This window comes from Nannobrachium achirus, assembly GCF_963921795.1.
Source record: "Nannobrachium achirus genome assembly, chromosome: 19".
NCBI classification, from domain to species: domain Eukaryota; kingdom Metazoa; phylum Chordata; class Actinopteri; order Myctophiformes; family Myctophidae; genus Nannobrachium; species Nannobrachium achirus.
This window is the reverse complement of record NC_137826.1, coordinates 42856770-42864644: the sequence shown is the minus strand read 5'-3', so window position 1 is coordinate 42864644 and position 7875 is coordinate 42856770.

Sequence of the window (7875 nt, the reverse complement as noted above, 5' to 3'; positions counted from 1 at the left end):
AACAGTTAGGACAATTTTGAGATTTGTTTTATAAAAAAAGTTACATGGTATAACTTTAATTTGTCATTTCAGAGGTATTAACAAAATCAATAACCAAAGACAATGCATAGTTATTTTTTCCAGGACCTTCCAGGACCCTAGATCAAATCCAAAACTTTTCCAGTACTGGAAAAATATTTTTCTAATTTCAAAATATTTCCAGGAATTTCATGACCGTGGGAACCCTGCTTTATGGAGGATTTTCGCTGCGGGAGCACGTCATGTTATTCTGTATATTTCCAGATGATCTTCTGGAAAGGCACTCTACTGCCCTTCTTTTATGTCCCGAATTGCACTATAAGTGTTAATACCTCTAAAATGACAAATTAAACATTAGCCAAATTGTCAAATACTAGAAGCTCAGCCGCCCGAAACTCGGGAACAATGTAAATAGGGGATGAATGCCCCGCCCTTTAATGCAAACCCCATTATACCTGTTGTCATAGGATCTGTTTTGACCATCTGTTTGCGTGTGTCCATTTATGCCCATATATGGGGATATCTGTCTGTCTACGTCCATTTTATGTCCATATATGGAGATCGCTGTAGGACCCGTTTTGTCCATCTGTTTGCCTGTGTCCATTTATGCCCATATATAGAGTTATCTGTCTGTCTGCGTCCATTTTATGCCCATATATGGAGATCTCTGTAGGACCTGTATTGACCATCTGTTTGCCTGTGTCCATTTATGCTCATATATGGAGATATCTGTATCTGTCTGTCTGCATCCATTTCATGCCCATATATGGAGATCTCTGTATCTGTTTGTCTGTGTCCCTTTATGCCCATTATGGAGATCTCTGTATCTGTCTGTGCCTCCGACTGTGTTGCAGACACAGTGCTGGTTCCCCCTTTAATGCAAACCCCATTATACCTGTTGTCATAGGACCCGTTTTGACCATCTGTTTACCTGTCTCCATTTATGCCCATATATGGAGATATCTGTATCTGTCTTTTTGCGTCCATTTTATGCCCATATATGGAGATCTTTGACCATCTGCTTGCCTGTGTCCATTTATGCCCATAAATGGAGATCTATCCAGACACAGTGCCGGTTCCGGAAAACCCTGATGTCAGACATCAGAATCCGAACCTTTCGTGCTGGTTCCAGAAAATCGCGTATCGTATCGGATCGAGGCCAGGCACTGCACTACCTGCTGCGGCGGGGAACGCGCGTGCCGAATTTGAAATAGGGAATGAATGCCCCACCCTTTAATGCAAACCCCATTATACCTGTTGTCATAAGAGCCGTTTTGACCATATGTTTGCCTGTGTCCTTTTATGCCCATATAGGAACATCAGAATACGTAACCATGGCATTTTTTGTTGACTCATGTGGCGTACGTGATCTCAGATGTGATGTCACAATGAGTCAGCGCTTGCGCCGATTTCCTCCGGAACAGCCTGATGTCAACAATCAGCTCCGCATAAGGAGATTCCGAACGTTTTGCGCCGGTTTCGGAAAACCGCGAGTCGGGTCGGGTCGAGGCCCGGCACTGCACTCCGCGCGGCGGCGGGGAACGCGCGTGCCGAATCTGAAGCCGGTGGGACGAACGGCTCTCGAGATACGCGGATTACAAACAGACAGACACGCAGACAGACAGAGACTTCTCACATTTATAGATAGATTAGAGGCAGACATTGTGAAAATAGCAGATCTACATGCTCACAACGCCTCGCAGCGTTGCTATTTTCACAATGTAACCGTGTTATACAAGGTGCTCGTAAGGGTGGGGGGTCCCCAGTTAAAATGTGATTATTTTGGGGGTCACAGCCTAAAAAAGTTGAGAACCACTGCTTTACAGTACCTTACATTTATGTGACTATGTCAAATATGTCAATCTTTCGCCCTAAAGGCTTATACATACTACAGGGTGGAGTGATGATGAGCTATCACCGCGGTGTACCTGGAGTGATAGGCTCATGCATGCTCCAGGTGAAGTGATAGATCTTCACCATTTTAGGTGATAAGCTATCACTTAGGTGATGGCTAGAAAACGACACTGCGGTGATAGCTCATCACTCCACCCTGTAGTATGTATGAGCCTTTTGATACATTATGTCGGGGTGGGCGGCTTTGGCTCAGGAGGTAGAGCAGGTCGTCCAATGAGCCGTGGGTCGTGTGGGTCGGTGGTTCGAATCCCGTCTCCACATGTCAAAGTGTCCTTGGGCAAGACAATGAACCACACAGTGCCTCCAATGAGTCGGTTGGTGTCAGCTTGCCACCACTGGTGTGTGAATGTGGGAAGTGAGGACTCTGGCGTCGACTGCTCGCCGCTTCACTTAAGTTCCCAATGTACGAATGAATGGACCATTGTAAAGCCCTTTGAATTTTAACTTGCTTAGAAAAGCGCTATACAAATGTCATCCATTATTATTATATCACGAGGAAAAATGTTATACTTGGCATTTAACCATCTACATGTTCACAAAGTGACCCGTTGTGAGCTTGTAGATCTGCTATTTTTGGTAAAGATCGCATCAAGTACAATGCAACTCAGGACCATTTTACTAAGTATAAGGGGTTAAACTGAAGTGATAATGATAAATATTATCAGAGTATTCTGAGGCATATTCAGAATACTCTGTCACGGCAACCTAGGGTTCTCAAACCCTTGGTTGCATCCACTTTGATAAACACTGCTGTACAGTATGTATCATAAAACCTTCACTTACCACCACCTCACAATACACCCCGTAATACACCCCTAACCCATACCCTAACCCTAACCCTAACCCTTTACACATACACTCTCAGCAGTGGTGGAAAGTAACTACCGGTAAGTACATTTACTCAAGTACTGTACTTACCGTAAGTACATTGTTGAGGTACTTATTACTTACCAGAGTATTTCCAATTTTCAATACGTTACACTTCTACTCCATCTCAGAGGCAAATAAGATACTTTTACTCAAACACACACTCATGCATGCGCAAATTAAATGCTCATTCTTTATGTTGTTCCTTATTATTTGCCTGAGTCACGTCGTCTAACGATGAGAGCCAAATGGACGCACGCACGCACGCACGCACGCACGCACGCACGCACGCACGCACGCACGCACGCACGCACGCACGCACGCACGCACGCACGCACGCACGCACGCACGCACGCACGCACGCACGCACGCACGCACGCACGCACGCACGCACGCACGCACGCACGCACGCACGCACGCACACACACACACACACACACACACACACACACACACACACACACACACGGGCATCGTCAGTCTAGGGCTCATGCAGCCTGTGTCTAAGTGGGTCTGTTGAAATCTAGAGCAGTGGATAAAGAGAAGAGAGGCTGATCCCTCTGGGATTGGACCAAGAAGAAGAAGAAGCCCTCCCAAGCCTGCTGTCATTATATCCAAAATAGCTCTGGTATCAGAGCAGCTGTACATGTGCACTGTGCATGCACACACACACACACACACACACACACACACACACACACACACACACACACACACGCGCACACACGCACGCACGCACACACGCACGCACGCATGCATGCGCGCTCACACACACGCATGCACGCACGCATGCTCACACGCGCACACCCGCGCTCGCCACATATGCCACACACGCCACATGCGCTCTCAGCTTGCTTTCTCACCTCCGAGGGACAGGCAGCTTGCGGTTGGACCTGCAAGCTGGTGCTACTCTGTGCTACTATACCAACCAGTTCAAATGAAAAACACTAACACCCCTCCAAGTAGTAGTTTTACATCCATTGCTTGGACCTTAGTATTTAATTTAAACCTGTTTATCTCACAATGTTGTTAGTTAGCTTGCATGCCTTGTACAGTACACTGCAAAAACAGATTTTCAAGAAAGTAAAGAAATCCTTGTTTATAGCATATATTATGTCTTAATTCTGGTCTAAAAAGAAGAAATATTCTTGTCAAACATATTTCACACTAGATTTCTTTTCTCATTTTGAAGGAAATAATAATAACTTATATTGTCTTAACTCTTTGAGTGCCTATCCCGAACTAGTTCGGGATATTCGGGATCAAAAACAATTTTTTATTTGCTATTTTACTTACCCCGAGCTGCTTGGAGCAACGTGGGTGGTCCCGGCTCGCCCAGCGCTCACCAACGAGAGACGCTAGATGCTCCGACGATTTATTCCATTGAAAATGGTTTAAAATAAAGTTTAGACCCCCCCCAATGTTCACCCAATGTTCATTGTAGGCGGCGCGACGTATTCCAGGGTGCCTATCCCGAACTAGTCCGGGATATTTAATGAAATGGAATAAAATGATAAGAGGCCTTCTGAAGCCTGGCCTGATTTTTCTAGCTACTAGCCGAAAGCAAGCAACGTCCCGGCCGGACGTTAGTTGCGAACGAAATCGCCAATCTCCGCCTAATCCAATGAAAGACCACATCTTTGAAGGCTTATATCTCTGGATTGTGTCTTTAGGGAAGCGGCGCGAGGTTTATTTACGGCGAAATCGCCCAAAAATGATCTTTTAGATGACAAAATGGGAATAGCCATTCTGTTAGCATTATCATCCGGGACATTTCCATGACGTGCATGAACGTGAGCACGTGAGGTCCTGGAAGGTGAGGTCCTGGAAGCTAAAGCGCTCGCCTATGAGAGATACCCTGGCATTCTATGGCCCCTAGAGGGCGCTGGCACCAAATGAGTTAATAGCGAATGTAATCAAATGTTGAGCAATATTTAATCAGTAACAAGCTACAACAGTGATTTGCATCATGTCCCAGCAGAGGAAGATTATTTTTCCTTATGTTAAGGAAAAATAATCTAAGAAATTGTATGGACGTTGTTTACGGCGTTTAGCTGTCCAATTGTTTCACTGCCCCTCCCTCTTAAAAATGACTTACATTCTCAACTGTGTGGCTGTGATAGGGTTTAATCTTGGGATGCGGGAATCCCAGGAATGTCCATCCAACGGTCTGTTTCCCGGGAAAGAGTTAATAGGAAACTGAGGGAAGTATATTTATAGAACATTGAATAGGCCTATATTTACTAAATACAGTATGTAGGTCTCCAGCTTGTATAAAAGATATGCACTGAAGTCTTGGAAGTTATTGCAAAATGCCAGCAGTGGAAAGTAACTAAGTACATTTACTTAAGTACTGTAGTGTACTGTACAATTTTGAGATATGTGTACTTTACTGGAGTATTTCCAATTTCTAATACTTTTTACTTCTACACCACTATATCTCTGATCCATATCTCTGATTACTTTAAGTACATTTCGATACCAATACTTTTGTACTTTTACTCAAGTAGATTTTGAATTCCAGACTTTTACTTGTAAGAGTATCTCTACATAACACTGCTAGAACCTGGCAGTATATATGTGTAATAATCTATTGATCAATCAGGAAAGGGGTGGCCATAGACACCCTTTTCCTGATTGATCAATTTTGATGTTTTTCTTTTTTTTTTTTTTTTTTCACTCAGATGAAATGAAGACGGAAACTTTTCTGAAACTCGCTTTTCAGCCAAGAAACCCCATGATATTGCATACAAGACAACATCTTGAATAACGTTTGAATGCACCCCAGAATGTAGAGGACAAAATAAGTTCCAGATTGTGTTAAAAAACTTTTCTCCACTGCAAGACAAGGCAGATGAGCGAGTGATAAGAACCTTCGGGGTGGCTTTGGGATGCCTGTCTCTCTCAAATCACTCTTACAGAACAGCGGTCCTGTTCTGTCGCCTCAGTTATTTTAAATCATTCACAACAGCAGTTTTCTCCTGCTCTTCACAGCGTGTGTGTGGCCTTGACTTCTATTGTCTGAGACTCATCTGAATGGAGATGCTAATTGAATAGTGTCTTCCTCATTCACGTCCCCTTGAAAGAAAATGGAACACTCCACACATTATACCAGATTGCTTTGTATTATGTTATCGTAGTAGAGAGAATCTCTCTTGTTTTCTGTTTTCTTTCACTTTCTCTCCCTCCCCCCACTCTCTCTCTCTCTCCATTTCTTCATTGTTGTACTCTATCTATCTGAATAAGCTGAATTGAAGCAGTGCTCGACTTGGAAGCTGATGACGCACGTCGGTGTGCAACAGTAACAAAAGGCAACGTCTATTGATGAAGTAATCGATGGGAATAACATTTGCGTCTGTGTTCTGGATATTGCACATCGCTGTGATGGCTGTGTTTGTGAAAGGGTTCGATTCAAATTGCGTCTTAATTACCACAGCGACTCGGCTCATATTGATGTTGTTTCTTTGGCTGCATGTACAGGATACAGTAGAACCATAGTAAACCATGGCACTTACTGTAGGTTACAAAAAGTAATTATACTATTCAAAGTCTCACCTTCAAATCACATAATGATCCTCTTGGACAATGCTTGAGTCCATTTGTGAGTGTCTATAACTAAATATTGTGTCATATTATAAATTATTTGTAATATGAAATTAGAATTGTGTCTATATTTGCACTCTCAGGACATCAGGTGGCAGTGAACGAGTTGCATTCTTCATCGCATCAACAATTTAATTGCCGAAACCAACATTCAGTTTTGAATTGATTGATTGATTGATTGATTGATTGATTGAAGACTTTATTATAAGTTTGCATAGAAAAGGTACAGTTTCATGACGGTACAGTTCACTGGTACACAGTCAACTAAAGGGAGATCCTAGTAAGCTTTTCAGCTTATTTACATAGGAAACCATGCATTTAGGTATCTCATATAACATTGAATGACAGATGGATAGACCACAGTACTAATTGAATCTAATTGAATTTAAAATGTGTCTGCTGCCCTTGTGGATTACAATTGTCATTGTGTCCTTTTGCGAGACGGGTCCGACTGCAGTACCCAGTAGGAGGCGGGCATTGGAGGAGGCGGGCATTGGAGGAGCGGGAGGCGGATTAGAAAGGTTCATAGTATCCAATAGAATCATGGCAATAATGTCACGTGCACGCTGCTCTGTCCCAGGTGGGCTTTGAATTCCTCTTCAAACCTTTATTGAACACAGAAACCAACATTCCCAAAAAATAAAACGTTTTTTTAATAATGAAAAGTAACTTTTAATAATAAATAACTGTATTGCATTCATTCTTATTGCCGAAAATGACTCTTCAAACCATTATTCAACAATAGAAAATAATATTACAAAAAAAGAAAACGTTTCCAAATGAAAAATAACTTTTAATAATAAATATTAGCGGCGAGGGATCCCCCCTGAGGACCGGCGGTCCGCGAGAGACACCCCGGTGGAGGGTTGACGTGAGTCGGCCACCCTGCGGGAGTGCGGGGGTCTCACGCCGCTGACCACGGGGTGACCGCAGTGGAGGTCCGTGAGTAGTGGTCTCCCGGTGGTAGCCGTGAGTCAGCCGCAGCGGAGCCGCAGTGGAGGTCCGTGAGATGTGCGGGGGTCTCGCTGCTGATCCCCGCACGGTAGCCGTGAGTCAGCCGCAGCGGAGCCGCAGCGGAGGTCCGTGAGAGGTGCGGGGGTCTCGCTGCTGACAGCTGACCCCCGCACCTCTCACGGACCTCCGCTGCGGCTGACTCACGGCTACCGTGCGGGGATCTGTCGACCCTCCACCGGGAGACTACTACTCACGGATCTCCCGGCCACGATCTCCCGACCACGGTCACCCCGTGGTCGGCGGCGAGAGAACCCCGCAGGGCGGCTGACTCACGGCTACCGTGCGGGGATCCATCGACCCTCCACCGGGAGACCCGATGGTCACCTCGCCTCGCCGATGACCGTCGCCTCGCCGGTGACGGTCAACGGCTCAACGGCTCCGCCGGGGCTATAGCGGCGGGGGCCTCGCTGCTGACCACCGGGGTGTCTCTCACCGCTGATTTATTATTAAAAGAAACTT